The following is a 20,263-nucleotide window of genomic DNA, read 5'->3' on the forward strand; positions in this document are numbered from 1 at the left end:
AAACTTTGCAGGACACCGGCCCTCCAGGACCGAGTTTGGACATGCCTGGTCTAAGAGCTTTATGTTAGTGTGTGTATATTGTAGGATTTGTATGTGTGTATGCTTGTTTATGTGGTTTACGAGGACAATTGTGCAATGACAAGGCTCTGACCTAGATGTTACATATTTGGTACATAGGTGGTTTATGAGGACCCCCCTTCCATTCGTGTCCTCATAATTCAAAATGCATAAAACCATACTCAACAGGGTCTTTTGACATTCAACATTGGCAAAAGGTTTCCTGTGAAGTTGGGTTTACGGGTAGGTTAGTCACTCTACAAGGACTCTCCAATGTTGATGGACCAGGTTATGTATGAGTGTTTTGAATTATGAGGACACAGGGCATGTCCACCTAAATAAAACATATTAAAGGCTCATACACACCAGGGCGCTGTTCATTCACGTTTATCTGTAATGCTTTTTGAGATGTTTTTCTGAATTCAGACCCAGGCGATTTTCATCGGCATTGTGCAGAGTAAATGCGCAAAATGACACCCTGGCATTAGACAACAGAGGCTCATTCTGAAAATGTAGCCCTATTTACATTTCTGGAGATTGCAAATTATTAAGCGAGAAGTACGTATGGTTGGGTTTAGGGAAGGAGGAGGGTGGGTCAGTCGGTCATTCAGTCGGTCGATAGTGGCCCCTGGTGGATTTACTCACGAACAGCAGGCACTAATGGCACTTGCGAGGGAAATATTGGATCTGAAAAAACATGCACAGCGGCCTCTGGCAGGTTTGCGAAAACAAAACTGCAAAAAAATGTAGCTCCTGGGACGTATTTGGTGCTCTCAAGAAATGTTTATATAGGTTTGTTTTCAGAATGAGCCTGGGTTGACATTGGATGCAGCCCAATGAATTTGCGAGTGAAATGAAACTCACCATCACATCCTATTTGCTACTCTCCACTCCTACTGACAATTTTGTGGTTGCTGTTACACTTATTGTACAACTCTGTGTGTGCAGACACCTTGTTCATTACAAAATCTTCTTCATTGCATGAAAGTGAAACTGGGAACACCTATACTGTTATGCCCTTGAGCGATGTGGTGTTTACTGTAACTTCAGTAGCTCCAGGCATGTGAATAAAAGTGGCAATCTGATTGTTGAAAAATAAGTAAACGAGCATGAGGCGTTTTTTTCAAAGTGACACTTTTATGCGTGGTGTTCTTTTGCATTGGTGTGCACGATCGCATTGGCACCCTTTGTTTAGTCACAAGGCGGTAAATGCATAGATGTCAACCTTCCTGTTTTTCTCGGCATTCTCCCATATTTTACAGTTCTGTCCCACAATCATTCCGTAAAGGTATTTTCCCGTATTTCTCCTGTATTTTCAGTCTTTCTCTGAAGGGTGGAAAGAAACATTAAAGAGCCGAGCCGAGCCTTCCTATACGCAACACATACTGCTAAACCACCAGGGGCCGCCCCTTGCTCTTAAATGTGAGTCTGTTCTGTGCTTTCGCTTTGTTTAGGCACAAAAACACTTTAAAATAAATATAAAAACGGTGTGATTCCCCTTCCTTTTCATTACAGGGGCCGTCACCCCTCCTATACAATCCTCAAAACAGTCATATAATGGTGCATGACTGTCAGCTGACGTGCTCCATAGTGATAAATAGATGCTGTTTCCCAAACGGATTCTGTACACGGGATTTAAAGCGGAGCGAAAGTCTGGCTTTTGGTTGCGTGTTTAAACAGACATACATATAATTAATAATAATATCTAAAGATGTCTATCTTGGTGTTTTTTTTTTTCAAACACAACTAATTTCGTCTTAAATGAGCATAAAAAGTTAGGAAAGCAGTAGAATGCCTTTATTATATTGCTAGATGTGTTCATGTTTAAAGTGACACCTAATTTAATATAATCAAATGAAAAAAATCTAAATAAATAAGAGATTCATTCGCTGCTCTTTAATCAGAATGTGTAAGCTATATACAGTGAAGAAATGGCTAATGAGATATGATAACTTGATTCTATTTCATTATTTTAGCTATTAATTTTGATAAGCTGAACTGTTTGCTAATGTATTTGCTGCTAATTTATATATTTATTTTTTCTTTTGTAAAATAATGATAATAAAACATTTTACTAACCATTTAACTGTTTATTTACAATGAAACAGCTCCAAATGAACATGTTTAGTAATTTGGGGATTTTTTAAAGGAGGAGGGGGTGGATCCCTTATCATGGTGGGCATTTTCCTTATTTTCACATCCCAATGTTGACAGGTATGAAAATGTTGGAGAAAAGTGCAAAGTGAAAAGCAAAAAGAGTCCTGGAGTGAACAGTTCTAACAAGTAACACCTTGGTCATACCCTCTTTTTTTATTTTTTTTATTTTTTTTTACAAATTTAAAGATGATTGCACACACACAAAAAAAATCTGTCCCCCCCAAAAACCTTAGCAATTGTTTTGTGAAAGACTCCAAATCCAGATCTGTTTTTTACATTACTGTGACGATTGGGTTTAGGGTTGGGGTAGGGGAAATTTAATAAATACTATAAATAATTCTCATTAACTTTCAGCTGCAGTCGTATGTGATCATTAGCTGATTAACCATGGATGACTGATAACAGCCTTCTGAGCCTACCAGTAGACGCCCATATCCATCAGCTGATTACCCCTGATAACGACTATTCAATCAAGTGATAACATTCGATATCAGAACACAAATGTATATAATGACATAGGCATGTGTAATATATTTTGATGGCTTCTAGTCATCGGAAAAAAGTAGTTGGAGAACCAACAGACATATAAACACTTTATTCATTTATTGATTCATACATATCCTCATGAAAGACACCTTAACAGAAACTGAAACCAAACATAACATGTTCCAGGCCTGGTCCTCTCGTCTTTCGCTTCCCTCAGCTCACGGCCATACATAATAGTGTGAAACATGTACTACAAGGAGATGGTGAATTATGAGGACATTGCTGATGCCCTTATTTCTCAAAAGGCTTATTCACACAGAATGTTGAATTATACAGAGTTGTACAGTGTATAAACAATGGAAACCTATGGATGTGTGTGTGTGTGTGTGTGTGTGTGTGTGTGTGTGTGTGTGTGTGTGTGTGTGTGTGTGTGTGTGTGTGAAGATACACTTCATCGAAAAGCCATTAGTCGAGAGATCTCATTAGTGTGAGCATGGTTTATTCAATAGAGAGCTGGGTATTGTACACCTTTAACACATTAATTACCAGCAGTTACAGTTTGAAACGCTTATAGGAGATGCACAACCCATGCAAAGCTTTTATATAAGTAGTGTTGAACAGGCCTGCAGTGTTTTTATTGTTTAATATGGGATTAATGATTTATAACTATTGAATAATCTCTAATTATTTTCTTACAGAGCTGTAAGGGTTTAATTGTGTGTGAAAGTGAGTGAAACGCTATCACTCTTTAATGTCTTTGGTAAAAGACGGTTGTCTAAAAGCAAAACACGCAGCCATTTCTGAAGTGGTTTCATCGTCAAAAATATCTCTAGAAATCATCAGAATAATAAAAGTATTACTAATGTACAGAGTATTGACATAGAGGTCTTCATAAGTTGTCAAAAGAGAAAAATTATGTTTATTATGCATATTTTTTCTTTATCATATTTTTTTTTTGTCAGAGCTATGTTTTTAAAGTGATTATGTATACTTATATAAAGCCTAATAAATGCATAAAAAGTGTCTGCTTTAAAGTTTTAATGTGTCTAATGTTTTAAATATTTTTTATTTATTTGTTTTATTTATTTATTTACATGTTTACGTTTTGCTTTTATTTGTTTAATTGCAGTATACAATTTTTTCTTAATGAAGAAATGGTGCACATTTCATAATTTCAGTGTAGTTAATTAAATATTAACATTTTTTAAATATTGTGCTTTTAGCATTTTTTAGATTCGGCATTTTTAGATGAGTTAATTAATGTTAGATTTTGTCAAATATCATATATAATAATTATATAATTATTTCATAAAGCAAAAGGCATCAGGAAATATGGAAACCCATTTTCAAATAAGTTTAAACTTTTAAGTAAAGTTTTTAAAATGTTACTGCAAAGACGGACTGCAAAGAAGTAACTGCAATTACCATGCAAATTTCCAATTGTAAGATATACATCGAATAACCACCCATAAAAATATGTCAGTCAAAAAGACAAACCTTCAACAAAAGCACAAATCCATATACCGAGATTCATATTTGGCTATCTCCGGTCATTATGAGCCTGCTGAGAGAGCGCTTTCTGGAGTCAGAAAGGAGCGTGTTGTGGCCCTTCAGATGAACACAATCATGCTGACTGCTGCTTTTCCTGCATTGGTTATGCTTTGGCACAGGTTATCAGGGCGAGCGCCTGTGAAGCTTCTTCTCTCTTTAATCCACATATCATTGCCCGTGGGTTTTACGCCCGCTGTGAGTGAAGAAACGGGAGAGGAGGGACAATGCATCACAAGCACAAAAACGAACAAGCAGACTCTTTTAAAAGCCTGAGTTCACCTCGACAAACCTGCGACCAGGAGATACTTAATCCGAAGATTATGCAGAGCGGAGTTTACTGCATACATTGGTTTAGCAGTGCAATGCAGTTATAGTTAAAAGTAAAGGTGAGACCAGAGTATAAGGAATTTAATAGGAATGTGTGTGTGTGTGATGTGATGTGAAGTGTCCGCTCACGGCCAACCTCTATAAACCACAGAGACAGCACTGAAATATTGATGTGGTGGCTGTTAGTAAATGGAGAAAAAGTAGCTTTTACTGGGATGATACTAAGAAATGCAATATATTCATTAATTTTCTTTCCAGCTTAGTCCCTTTATTAACCAGTGGCAACCACAGCGGAATGAACTGCCAACTTATCCAGCATATGTTTTACGCAGAGGTTGCCCTTAAAATAGTAATAAAATGTTTAATTTCTGTTATAATATAATTGTAATTTTGTAATAAAAGTGTAGTAACATAATAAATTGTTTATTTATAAAATTAAGTTTTTATATTGTTTATAATTAAATAGTTTTTTTGGCCACATTTTTTTATATTATTCATATAATTGATTTATTTTTTTCAAGCTCCTCTCACACATTTTTTTATTACATTTTATTTACATTTACATTTATAAAAATGGAACATTCTTGAGTATTGTTACAGTGACAGTAGCTAGATCGCTGAAAAACAACACACAAACACACCACATATATGAACTACAACTCCCAGCATGAACCTCACACACACCGGTTCCTTTTTGACACTGATTAAACACAGCTGGTAACTCATCAATGACTAATATTTTGGACTATTTATGTTTATGGGTAAAACAAAGACCATGCAGGTCAGGTAGTTGAAACTGTAGGCTACAAATTAATCATTCGCTGTAAATTAATTAATTATTCATAAATAATTAATTCTCCTCCGGCTATGACGACAATGCCATCGTCCATCGCAATGTTTCACATTAGACATCGTACGATGCCAAATTGGTTGACATCGCCCAACCCTATCGATATGTACGTCGGCGGACTTGACACGCAGATTGGAGTTGACCGCAACAACGGGGTTCGAGTCCAGTGAAAAACAGTTCCAGAAAGCAGGTAGGTCATTTGGGTTTAGTGAAGTGGGTGGGCGGTTCAATCAGTGAATTTTAAAACACTATTGGTTGGGTCAAGTCTGTCGACAGTGGCCTCTGATGGATTTACAGTACATGAGAACAGTAGGCGCCAATCGCATGCGCAAGAGAAATTTGAGATCTGAAAAAGCGCACACAGTGGCCTCTGGTTGATTCGCGAAAACAAAAACTGCAAAAAATAAAAATGATAAACGTATCTCATGGGGCATATTTAGCTTTTTCCAGAAATGTATATAGGAATACGTAATTAGAATGAGTCTGGGTTGTATAAGAAGGAGTGTGATGCATACGGGGAGGAACACTTTACGTCCAACATATACAGTAGGAAAAAAAGAATATGGATTATAATATAATATTCTATAATATAAAGTCAGTGTCTACCAATTTTCAACAGTCTTCAAAAGATTTTCTCTTGTCTTCAAGTCTCATAGTTGTGCTTTCACTGAAATAAAAAATGGATTTACTACTTTTTTTTAAGGAAGGTGGTTGCAAACTATTTATATGGGCTGAATATGAACAAATGAATTACATTTAGTAATGTTCAACTTAATTTGTTTAAATTCAGCCCACATAAATACTTTGTAACCACTTACCTTAAAACAATGTAGTAAATCCATTGAATCCTTTTAGGGGTTATTTACCGCTTTAACACCTATGCACCTATGACATTGTGCTTAGTGTAGCTTGTACAGCATTTCTTCCTCTCCTTCATCCACTGTGTGTGCAGATTTGTGTGTTGCTGTTTGTGTGTTCATGCACTTTGTTTTGATTGTGTGTGGCGTTTTGCACCCCCATTGTCCAATTAAAGTGGAAGCATCAGTGAGTTTAGCTGAAGCTGGAGGAGGGAGCGCCGTTCTCCTTCAGTCCAGCCTTATTACCGCAGAGCCGGGGCCGCATGAGTCCCCCAGGGGCCCAGTCTCCCGGCATCCCACCGACACCAGGGCTTCATTAACTCCCATCCAAACAGCTCAGAAACAACTGGATCATTCTGGAGCTCCTCAGCAAAAACACGCGTCATTTAAATGTCGAGGACATGAAAAACAGCACAAAGTCATTAGAGCTGCAGTTTTACAGCAGTTTAGAGCTCATTGGTGCCCATCAGGTTTCTGGACTCTGAAGTTAAGGAAAGGCAATTGGTTTGTTTTTGATTTTAGTTGCTGGATCTGGAATAGACCGTCACTTTAAAGTGTCTGATCTGATGAGTTGATTTGTCTATAGTGTCTACAGTGGAGGTTGAGGGTTATGACAATTTTGAAATAATAATAAGTAGCAATGGGGAATATGATCATAATTTAAAATGACCCATTGTATTCAAAAAGGCTTTAAAAAATGTACATTTTCCTGTGCTTCAGTGCTGTTTTCATCATTATTACGCCAGTGTCATGAAGTCTTTTATTTCACAAATCATTCTAATATGCTAAATTTATGCAAAAAAACTAAAATAATAATAATAATAATAATAATAATAATTATTATTATTATTATTTTTATTAATATTAATGATATTATTATTATTATCATTATCATTATTATTATTTATTATCATTATTATCATTACTATTAATTTTTTATTATCATTAGCATCATTATTATTATTATTATTTAATTATTATTATTGAATTATTATGCTGTATTTTTCTATATATTTTTTTCTAGGATTGTTTATTTAATGAAATGTTCAAACTCTCTTAAAAGTCTCTCTCCCCAATAAAATCAAACAAACAAACAAACAAACAAACAAACAAAAATATTTCCAATACTGGTTTGCAGCTAAGGGCATCCGCTGTGTAAAACATATGGTGAAATAGAGTTCATTCTGCTGTGGCAACCCCTGTAATAGAGACTAAGCTGGATAGGAAAATGAATTAATGAAAAATGTAAAATATATCAATTTTGTAATATTTTATATATATATATATATATATATATATATATATATATATATATATATATATATATATATATATATATATATATATATATATAATTTTGTTTTTGAGCAATTGAATGCATTCCTAAACTAAATGTTTTTACAAAAAACATAGAAATAATTTATAATAATCTAGAAAAATATATAAATGATTATGTTGATGTAAATCCATATAAACATATTCTATTTTATATTATTAAATATTATTATAAGTCATATAATTATAAAACAATGTAACTATATATATATAAATATAAACTATATAAACTATATAAATGTCTGTCTTATTAGAAATATATAAAAAAATGTTTTATATTTGTATTAATTATAATAACATATATTAATATTTTATTATAAATTAAACAAATAAATGGCCTCTTTTTTTTTTGCAGCTGGATACTTAGGAATTGCTGTGGTCATTTTCAGTTTGGTCCATCAGGCAGGAATGTGTCATTGCTTTCATTGAGGAATGAGATGCTCTTCCTCTTCCCCTGGCAGCTCCTGGATCCAATATTCCAGTTTGCCAACAGGCTTTAGCTGACTGACAGCAGGCACATCTCCATCTCTCACAGCCCCTCAGTATTTCACCCTCAGCCGTTCACTTGAACAGGCCTGTGTCTGTATGTAGTGTGATAATCTATACATGCTGCAATAAAACCCTGACGAGTTGGAGATTCGTTAAGTGCTTTGAGTTCAATCCCAACATGAATAATCTGCATCCGAGCAGCAGTGCCATGCTCAATTTGAGGAGAACTTAAGTGCTGTCAATATTAAAGCAAATGTTCAGGCATAAAATTGAAATGTGGCAGTGATTAAGGATTTTAGCAGGAACAGTAAGAATTTTAATGTTTTTTTTTATTTAAAGAAATCTATTCTGCATATTATTGATCCAAAGAACAGCTAAAACAGTTGCATTTTGTAATGACTTTACCTCATAAGATAACGGTTTTCTATATAAATATATTTTGTAATGTAATATACTCTTGCGATTTCAAAGCAGAATTTCTTTATCATCCTTACTCCAGTTACGTGATCCGTCATATATCATTATGCATTTCTGATTTGCTGCACAAATAAACATTTATTATTATTATTTTTATTATCTCATTAAAAATTGCAAAATTTAACTCCAAAGAATATTAATCTTTCCATTAAAAACTTAAAAAGAATAGTTATTTTATTTTGTTCACATCTGCAGCTGACAGACAGAACAGAAAAAGAAACCATTGCTACTTCACCAATGTCACTTTAGAGAAAGTATTTGAATGATTCTCTTGCGTAATGTCTAAAATGATGACAAAACAGGTGATTTTGTTGACATTTTAGGATTATAAGGCTGAATGACGTGAAATGGCATCAATCTACAGACATTTCACAGTATTTCTCTGTAGAAATCAGGATATCATGATAATTAACTCCAAAAAAGCCGAAGCAAAGCAAACAATAGTTACTATGGTAAACATACAGCACTACAAAATACAAAAAACAGAGATCAACTTAAAATGTGACTTACCTGTTCTGTAATGATTTGTTTAGCTGCAGTTTAAAGCGTATGCTGAGAAAATGCTGTTTTTCTCCCATAAGGCCGTATTATGTTGCCATCTTGGGGTGGAACCTCAACCGTCCCTTTCTTTTTTCTACTTAGGTTGATGGTGGCCGATGCACTGAATCCGATGCTCCAAAATTATAAATATTTTAAAACATCTTTATTAATAAACTGCATAGTTGGAATATAAACAACTACATTCTCAACTAAAAAGCCTCAAAAGTGCATTATGTTGTCCAACAGCAGCAATATTTGTCAAACTGTAAAGTGTCCTCTGCCTGTTGCTGTATGCAGGTAGAGGAGGGAAGGGTGAAGAGGCTGTACGAGTGCTGTTATTTGCAGTATATCGCATCAGCCAATCAGATTCAGGAACTATGTATATATATATTCTAATTTAGTTTTTGTTATTCTTTCATTATTTCATTATTTTTAGTTAAAAAGAATATCTCTGCCATCAGCAACAATCAAATAATTAAAAAAATAATCTATTAATTAATCTCATGATTACCAGCCAGCCTCTGAAGGCTGACAATAAAAAATGACCCTTGAGTGAAAGCAAGGAAATATAAAATCAAGATATAAAGCTTTGTGTAGAGCATACAAGGAGGAAAATAATATGACTATAATATGGTTAGTGCAGATGATTTGAAGCATATAGGCTGTATGGTTCACTCTGTTGAGATCTGTTTTCTTAGAAATAGAATGAATCTGCATTGTTTCAGCGCTGTGGGAGGGAAGGTTCGCAGGCTGGCTGTAGATTTAAGCTGTTAACATTAAGAGCTCTGTCTTCTGACCACATTGTGTGAGCGAGTGTGTCGTCTATCAGTGCCGCTTCTGCCTCAGCCTGAGTCCTGCTGGAAGCCTGTTTTCCCCTAGACTCCGCTTCACAAAGTCCCAGCGTAAATCACCAGAAAATGACATGTCCTCGGCTTAGGACTAGGAAGAATATTCCTTTTTTTTTTTGTACTGGAATTATGCATGATTTGTTTTAAAACAGGTACATTTACACTCCAGATCTCAGACCACCATTCTGGATGACTAGATGATTACTGAAATTATGTCAAAGTAAAAAATAAAAAATAAAAATAAAAATAATAATGTTTTAATCTTTCTGCTTCAAATGGATATTTTGACATGCTTTATAATGAAAAGTAAAAATTACTAGCAATTTCTGAAATATTTTTGTATATATTTTGTATTTATTAAGGTAAAATAGTAGCGAATGTAATACATTTGTCATTTCATTACATAATTTAATAAAAAGATAGAAATGCTGCAAATTTATTAAGTTTAATTTATTAAATTAAGTTTTAATTAATTATGTAAATAACAATTGACTGGATGTACATTATCCTGGTTATTACAAAATATGTTGCCACAAAAATAAATAATTAGACATAAAACATTGAGCTGTAATAGAATATTTATACCTTAATTAAACTTAAAGCTTGAATTAAGAAAATAAAAAAGGGGGGGGGGGGGGGGGGGGCTAACACTAATCTACTTGTTGTATTATTCAGTCTCAAGATGGCGTCAAACAGCCAAGAACTGGTCTGACCAATCACCAAAAGTGATAGGCTCAAGCATTCCAGAAAGCCATCTAATTATCCAGCCTGATCCCATGAGGAAACGTAACTATCTTACGTTTTTTCAGTTTAGTGGCTAGTTTAGTCGTACAAAAGGTCATACGATTTTAAAAAAGAGGTGTGAAACCCAACCCCGCCCCTAAACCCAACTGTCATTGGGGTATGAGCAAATCATACAAAATTGAATGAGATCATACAATTTTAAACGAATTAGCCACTAAATCAAAATGTTTCGAATTGTCGTGAGATAGCATTGAATAATCCAACAGCTGAAACTAATAACACCGGCTCATCTAGGTATTACAAATCCTCTTGACCGTTACAGTAAGTATATTCATATTCAACTATATTCATATGCTTATCGTTTATGCCGCTGTTCTTGACTATTTGGTGTCATCTTGTCACTTACTGACTAAGGGCCACATTCAGCTATTTTTCTTTCTGTTCGCATCACATTTAATTTAAAGAGTCAGTGAATTATTAGCACAGATAAGTGGATTTAGGTCTAACTGTTTACTCATTTTGGTCAGATAGTTGTGCAATAAGCGGGATAATTTACATCTTGGTGGATGTTAAGCCTGTCGGGCTTTATGCTGCGAGAAAAGTACATTATTTCTTACTTAACAATGGACGACTGTATTTTAAATTACAGACTATAACAAATATAAATAAACACTGCAATATGTATAACTGTATATATAGTTGAAGTCAAAATTATTAGCCCCCCTAAATTATTAGCCCCTCTGTTTATTTCTTCCCCAATTTTTTTTTTAATGAAGAGAATATTTTTTTCAACAAATTTCTAATCATAATAGTTTTAATAACTCATTTCTGATGACAGATTTATTTTATCTTTGCTATGATGACAATACATAAAATGTTACTAGATATTTTCAAGACAGCTTAAAGTGACATTTGGAGGCTTAACTAGGTTAATTAGGCAAGGTATTGTATAACAATGTTTTGTTCTGTTGACTATCGAAAAACAAATTAGCTCATAATACGGGCTAATAAAAATGTCCCTAAAATGGTTTATAAAAAAAATTAAAACTGCTTTTATTCTAGCCGAAATAAAACAAACAAGACTTTCTCCAGAAGAAAAAATATTATCAGACATACTGTGAAAATTTCCTTGCTCTGTTAAACATTATTTGGAAAATATAAAGAAAAAAGAAAAAATTCTGACTTCAACTGTGTATATATATATATATATATATATATATATATATATATATATATATATATATATATATATATATTTATATATATATATATATTTTTATATATATATATATATATATATATATATATATATATATATATATATATATATATATATATATATATATATATATATATAACCTGCTTATTGCAATATGCTTAATATTGATACATCCTTGGTGTTTTTATAAGTCCAACTTGCATTGTGTTCTATTTAATTTCCCACTGAATACAGTTTAATTACTGCAAACTGTGCCTGCCTAATGTGCATTAGTCAATTATTCATTGATTTTGAATGTGGTACTTCACAGTCCTTATTAACATAAGACTATTTTCCACACTCCTAAAAGAGTCCTGCACATTATTTATGGCCAAATCAAAGTAAATCCAAAGAGAAAAAGATGTTCCCTCGCTTGTGTCCGCATGTGACCTGCAGAACATTTGCGGTCTATCTACAAAAGATGAGTTTCTTTAATCAAACAACCTAATTTGTACCACCAGTGCACTTGTCCGACAACAGAGAGACTAGTTTGTATGTAGCCTAACATCGCTTCTCGCTAATGACAGCAACAGGCAATAACTTTTCATTCTCCAGACAAAAGCACTTTGTGCATGAAGTGATTAGCAGCCATATTAGAGCACTACTGTAGACGACCAGCGCATACTGTAATCACCAGTGTATTATGGACTATTATAATTGGATTACAGCGCCAGGCTTTATTACAGAACCTTTAGTAAGATAGCATTATGGAACAGCAAGTGAGCCTCTCAAGAACCGTTTTCAACCAGCAACAACAGGATAAATCAATTGCTGTTTGGCATCTGCCACCTGGAAGTAAGCAGATATGATTAAAGAATGTGTAAATGGTAAGTTCAGTTAGAGGTTAGGACTTTGTGGGATGCTAGGATGACGTTTGTGTATGCGTCACTGTTTGATATGGTCCAGCAGGGCTTCATGTGATTATCCACAGGGCACACAGAGACAGAACGGGCATCGTACTGTGAGGTTAAACATCCAAGCGCTAGGGCTAGCAGTGGTAGGAGATATAATGGGGCTCCTGATACCCATGTTGGCAACCGTGAGCTCGCTTCCAAGCCTCCAGCTCTATCATCTGCTGTATTTGTCGCTTGTATAATTTCACTCTTCTGCTCAGCGTCTTCCTCATCGAGTGTCTCTAAAACTGTACTATACTTTCCATTTTCTATGCTAACGTTTTATTCCGTCATTAATTTTGTCCATTTTGGCATTTTCTTTATAAAATGTACCCATGGCTTTATGATAAATACATCTTGAAGTCTTTGGTTTTGCATTTATATCATGTAACCACAAATCAAACATGATTTTGCTACACTGACCATATTGTTTAACCATAGTATTTACAGTAAAATTGTGGTTATGTTAAAGTTTGTCTGCCAATAAAAAAACAAAAACATGGTTACTATGTTTTCTTTCATAAAACTGTGGTTTATTTTTGTAAGGGTTGGGGTTGTTTTTCTTAATTTTTAGCTTAATTTCTATGAACTTTTCCCTCTAGGAAACCTTTTTTCTACTTCTATCTTTCTACTTCTATATCAGTTTAACATTCAATCTGGACTTTTGAGTCCCAAGGGTGTGATTTTTCATATTTGTTTATTAAACAAATAGTGCTATTCTTCAATTGTTTTCTTGCAGTTTGCTCATATAGAATACATGAACAATACCACACGTGTAGCAGTGCAGTATGCCTGCATATTGGCACTGGTGGGAGGCATGTGTTGGCTTGAGGTCAAAGGCTGAGTGCCTTAGTGTTCCACCAGGGATGATATACAGCCATATTCCACTGCTATGAGTGTGATATTGCATTTATACAACAGTTCAACAGCCTAATTGTGTATTTAAAAAAGAAAATCAAACGCAGAGTCTCAAAAACCCTTTTGTAAGAGGAACTACTCTCTTCCGCCATTCATACACATCTGCAGATGATCGTCAGAACAAAAGAAACCATTGCTCATTCACCAACGACACTTTAGAGCTAATGTTTGAATAATTCTCTAGCATAATTTCTAATGTGATGACAAAACAGGTGATTTTGCTAACATTTTAGGACTATAAGGCTGAACGGCATGAAATGCCATCAGTCTACAGAGATTTCCCAATATTTCTCTTTTAATTATTATGCGCTCTCTGTCGCCATCTTGTAGTGGAAGCCAACCATCTTTGCTCTGCTTAGCATGGCGGGATGGCCACTAACGCACTGAGTCTTCGGAATTATAAACATTTTAAAATATCCATCCTTATAAATAAACCAGTACAAAGTACATTATGTTGTCCAACAGTTGCAATATTTGTCAAACTAGTTCTCTGCTTGCCACTTGTATGGAGTAATACACAAGGGTGAAGAGTGCTAATATTACTTTAATATCTCACAGCTATCCGCCAATCAGATTTGAGAACCAGACAGAACTGTTGTATAAATTGGAAGAAGTGTTAGCATTAGATTGTAAAAATCTATTAAGATTTCAGATTCTAAGATTCCAATGAGATACTACAGGGTAAACTTAATTTCTAATAGAATTTCTGACAAGAATTCATAATAAACAATGTTTTCAATGTAATTTAAACCAGCAAACTAGATGTCATTTGATTTTTAGGCTTTCTTTGTGTTGTTATCTGTTTCTCAGCTTTCGCTTTTTTGCTAGAGCAGCTAGTTCTGCTTTTTCATTTTTCTTCCCTATTACTTGTTTTTGGAGCAGGGCCCTGTTGCCAGAATTTGGGATTCACCCAGAGTCCTCATTAATCTCAAAGGCAGGCATGCTGGGTAATTGAAAGGTGTGCGGCTGGCAGGAGTCAAGCGCTTTTGGATTTATCAGTCCCACACTGTGGCTGGACGCTAACAGATGCCAGCTTTCCTCCCTCTCCTTTACTTTATTGCTTGCTTTTCATCTGTCTCTTTCTGCCTTCCCACCCAGTCTCACTTCTGTAAATGGACTGACGTGCAAGAAACATGATGGTATATCCAAGTCCGACTTGCTTGATGTTCTGCTGGGCTGAAGGCTGGTCCTAATGTTTGGTGTGGCGAGAAAGGCAGAAGTTGAAAAGACTTGTGTGAAGGGAGCTGTTTTTATATCGCTAAATAAAAAAGAGCAAATCTGAGCTATTCTGACAGCACACTGCAGGTGTACACTGAAAACATATGTCAGACTTCTGAGAACCCGCAAGACAGAAAAAAAACATGACGAGGTGGAATATTTTTGCTTTAGTTGGAGACTTATATAAAAGTTGCATTTAAATATAATATTTTTTTGTGTTTAGGAACATATATATATATATATATATATATATATATATATATATATATATATATATATATATATATATATATATATATATATATGCCAGTTCAGTGTGTTGAATTGATGAATTAATAACTAATTCTTATGAATTTGTATTATTTTTACCTTTTTATAGTATAACAGAATATTTTTTTCATCACACAATGTGTGTGGTGGGCCAGACCATTGTGCTTACATTTTCTTTATTAAATACTCCTTTTTTTGCGCAAAGGATATAATGTAAATTAGCAACTAATTTACCCAATTATAAAAGCAGTTTTTTTGTGAAACTGGGTGAGGAAAAAACATTACTATATTCACATTTCTGATCCATGATGACTAGTTTGTGTTTAATCAGAGGTGTACATCTTCTATAATACCAAAGTCTGTTTAGTTTAGAAACACCTCTCAGGCTTTATGCTCATGCATTCTGTCTGAATGAGCAAACATCAAATTCTCCAAAACTGTTAGCCAGGCTAACGATTACAAAACATATTTGAAATCACCGATAAAGTTAAACAACAATCGTCTCATAAGTTTAGCTTCTAAACATTGATAAACAAAATCAGCATTTTGTCAGGTTGCCCTAGCTAATGCGCATGCGCACTCGAAAGGAACGAGATCACGTCTCCGACCTCATTCATTCTACACATTATCATCCTCTGGATAATGATCGTCTGATCACGCTGCTCTTCTGAAGTAATTCACAAATTGGTCTTGATGGCGAATCTCCTCCAGAAATGAAAGCGACTCTTTGTTTACAAGTTTGCTTTATGTTTGAGAAGTTTGAGAAGTTGCTGCTGTCATGTGATGTGCTTTTGAAAGGACAGACTGTACCTTTCGTTCGTTTAATAGAGATTATAAAACCAGAAACGTCTGTTAGAGGATTTCAAGCTTTATGTGGAAATATTTCTTAAATTGTAAAGCAAGTATTGACTGAGATTCCACCCAGCAAACAATTTTGTTAATCGACGTCTAATAGACATCTAAACATAGTCATCTTGGCTAAAACAAGGCTTAATTTGTGTTGTCAGGGAAAATCCAATAAACATCTAAGAATAGCCCAAAACTAGCCTAGTCATTAAATAGACAGACTTTATGTGTAGTCAATCATTTCTGTTTATTTGATGACGAGTCTAGTTTTGTCCTATTCTTAGACTTCTATTAGATTTTCACTGACAGCCCAAATTGAACCTTGTTTTAGCCAATACGAGTGTTTAGACGTCTATTAGACTTCTTTAAAAAAAAAAAAAAAACAGCAATGTTTGTTGTCCAGGGTTTGTTGACTACATAAACTGTCATAAAAGCATACATCTGAGAATTGTCAGTCTGTAACGATCGTTGATTGGCTCTTGCACTAGAAGGCGGGGCTTCATTTTTGACATTGATCGTTACACTTTTCCCCACTGGAAATTAAACAAGTGACACGTCTTGTGTATTCTATACTATTTTATTATACATGGTGTATGAATTCATAATTTACAATGATTATTTTACTAGTGGAGATTGTTAATCTTTGTTAAGGTAATCCACTGAAAAGTTGTTTGTTTTGGTAATCGTCAATCAAAGTCTGAACTTTTGCTTCCGTGTTTGGGGTGTTTTTGTCCATAATGTACTTAGCCACACCCCTGTTATCAGAATCAGTTTTATTGCCAAGTGTGCTTCACACACACAAGGAATTTGTTTTGGCTACAGAAGCTTTCAGTGTAAATAAAGTGACAATTGACAACACAAAATAAATATGGAGAAAAGAAATATGATAGACATTAAACAGAGATGCAGTTAGTCAAAAAAAATCTGGATGTTCAATTGTATGTACATATTTGTTATAAATATACAGGTTATACAGTGCTGTGTAGTAATGCGAATGGAGAAAGAATTGATTGTATATTGATATAAGGTGTTGCACATGTTTATTGCACAGTTGGGGAATATTTAATTGTTCATGAGGTAGATGACCTGAGGAAAGAAACTATTCCTGTCTGGTTGTTTTTTTGCTTGGTCGCCGACCAGTCGGTAACAGTTCGAAACAGGTAGTGTGCTGGGTGTGAGTCATCCAGAGTGATTTTGCAAGCCCTTTTACACTCTCTGGAAGAGTACAGTTCTTGAAGTGTAGGAAGGATAGTGCCAGTGATGCGTTCAGCAGTCCGAACTATTCGCTGTAATCTACAGAGGTCATTGGTTTTTACTATGAGGCAATGGTGTGCACAAAGAAAGCTCCGCCCCTACTCAATATTCCATTTCATTTTGAAGTGCATCAGCTTACTGAAATCAAAGTCTCAACAACTCTGGCTCAAGCAGACTTTGAGTATAAATAATGTAAGACATTCATAACAGTCTGAATCAAACTGTATTACACAAGATTAAAGTATGCGAAAGGTTGTATATCTGAGTACCTAAAGGTTTTCTTGAGAATATTCTTTGATATTTCTGACAATCAAAGCATTTTCTCAACCATAAAGCACTGCTGTAAAACTCTGTCTACTTCTTGGAAAACTGAATTACCCACCTGATTTATAAGGGACCAAATAGGCCCTTCATCCAACCATATGAAAAGGCTTGTGTGGATCATGCACTGAGCAGTGATCCCTGAATTGCAGTAAAGAGACTTTGTTGTCTTGTCTGATATAGACTGCAGTCGATTTCAGCGGTTTATACTGTAGTGATGGATTCCTTACGAAGCAAAAATGTGATTACGGTGATAAAAGTCTTGACAGTAGATAGATGGCTTGTATGATGGGTCAATTCTCTACTGGTTTGTTCTGCTATCAGGATCCAAATTGAACTTTCTGCCAATCCTGCACATAATGTTTAGACTTTGTGAAGCTTTACTGGCCTTAAATCATTTGCATTATATAAAAGATACAAAAGAAGATCTAGTTCTTGAAATACTTACCTTGCAATGCATCACAATAGGCTTAGCAAATATAAAATATAGAAATAAAATAATATAGATAAAAATGTAAAATAAAATGGAGGGAAGAAAAAATGTGAGAAACAATTAAACAACAGCCAAACTGCAAATATTAAGTTTGGATCCCTTTGCTCTATAAATGTCAGCACTGGCTGCCAAATAACAATATAACTTTTCACTGCAACCTTTGGTGGTGTACAATTTTTTTTTCCATTATAAGATGGTACATAAGATCCCTAATCCAGTGATTAAAAGCTAGAGGAAATTTGTCCTTTCATTTAAGCAGTATAAGATGTCTATCAATTAATCTTGAAAAAGAAATCATACTTTTGCTATTATTGTCTAAACAAGGGTCAGTTGATACATGAAAAATATTTGATTAATATTTGAATTAATTAAATAACAAATGCCAGAACTTGGTGAGTTGAGTTTGTCATTGTTTTACCCAAATCGGAGTTGAAACGGCTTAAACCCAAACTGTATTTTGTTTTACAAGTAAAATAGCAGTCACATGAAACATGTTGATTACAAATATTCCTCTTTGTCCGGTGTCTGTGCTTGTTCTCTCCAAACATCATGAGTACATGCACCTTTAAAACAAGAATGTATTGTTGCAGATATTTGTCCATTTCATTAGTTTTTTTCCCCCCGTGTGGAACAACAGCACCTTATGACCAAACTAAATAGTGCAAAAAAGTTCACAGTAGTGTTCAAGGGTAGAATATTTTGTTTTGCGTTTGTACAGTATGTACACACTCTTCTTCATCCCAGACTCACTGAAAAAAAAATTGTGCTTCAGCCTATATTTTTTGAAAGATAAAATGTGTTGCTCCATATACATTTCATTGCATTTTTTAGATATCAAGACCAATAGAGGGCGCTGCCTAATTTTTCGCGAATCTGTAATGTTTCTAAGTTTACATTTTGTTGCACATTTTTGACATACGTTCTTCTTGCATATGCCATGGATTGTTGTACAGATTACCTAGTAAACCACTGACATAAACCCTTCCCTAAACCCAACCGTGTTTTTAAATCAAACGTAAAAGAATGTGTGAATTGACCTGATAGTTTTGTCTTGATTTAACATTTTAAATGTTAAATGCTTCATCACACATCTAAAACCGACCACTAACCACGCCAGAAAGGCTATGTATATGGAGATAGACAGGTCAAGCAAATGTATTTGATTACAAATCATAGGCATCGTTACGTTGTTTAGCTGTATTTGCTTGGTGTTTGCCAATAAATGAATAAAATTCGTGGAAAATTTGTGGATAATAAGTTCCTGTACCTATCATTTTCATGAAAAGGAACAAGAGCTGTTGGCATCATACTAACAGATGATGTGAATCATTCATTTTACAGAGAAACTGCCATCAAGTTAATGTTTTAGTGCATTTTAGCAGATTCACATAAAATGTAGGCTGCAGCACATATTTCCAATGAGCCTGTGCTGTAGGTCTGAAGCTAAAACTAAGAAAAGACCTTTTTGTGACTTGTATATGAATATTTTGATCATAAAACATATTTTAATATAATTCATATTTTTAAATTATATTAGATAATGCTTTTATTTAGAAAATATTTTAAGGCAAATGTTTAAAAAATCCATCTTCTTAAGCAGGGGTGTCAAACTTAGTTCCTGGAGGGCCGCAGCCCTGCAGAGTTAAGTTTCAGCCCTGCTTAGACACACCTATCTGTACACTGTAAAACCCAACAGTCAACCTTATCAAATAAAATGAGTGTAGTTAACTCAAAATTGACTGAAAGTTAATTCTACTCATTTGAAAAGAGTCTTGAACTCAATGTTGAAGATAATAAGTTAATTAAATACCTCATTACTTCAACTTAAATAGAGTAAAGTCACAGTACTCATATAGATTCGTTTTTTTTTTTAACTCAAATGGTTTGTTGTAATCGATTTTCTCAAACGGTTTGAGTTGCCTTAACAAATTAGGTATACAGTACTCAGTTGGAGTTTTCTTCATTATTTGGGTCTTACTGTGCTCAATTGCTTCTTTTACTCAAATGGATAAAGTTCACAGTACTGGATAGGATTAGTTTTTGAACTTAAATAGTTTGTTGCATTCGGTATCAA

The 20,263-nt window shown here is 34.3% G+C and overlaps 1 protein-coding gene across 7 annotated transcripts in view; it reads left to right on the forward strand.

Moving 5' to 3' along the window:
* The window catches only part of dlgap3 (discs, large (Drosophila) homolog-associated protein 3), a 328,237-nt gene that overhangs the window by 71,419 nt on the left and 236,555 nt on the right, over window positions 1-20,263 (forward strand). The window contains exon 1 of one of the 7 annotated variants that reach the window (XR_015515961.2): window positions 12,612-12,803. The exons of the other annotated variants lie outside the window; for them this stretch is intronic. The gene's annotated coding sequence lies outside the window, so the exon portion shown is untranslated. Of the gene's footprint in view, window positions 1-12,611; window positions 12,804-20,263 lie in introns of those variants that run through there. 7 annotated transcript variants of the gene reach the window in all.

Source organism: Danio rerio, chromosome 19 (assembly GCF_052040795.2).
Source record: "Danio rerio strain M-AB ecotype USA chromosome 19, GRCz13ab, whole genome shotgun sequence".
Lineage (NCBI taxonomy): Eukaryota > Metazoa > Chordata > Actinopteri > Cypriniformes > Danionidae > Danio > Danio rerio.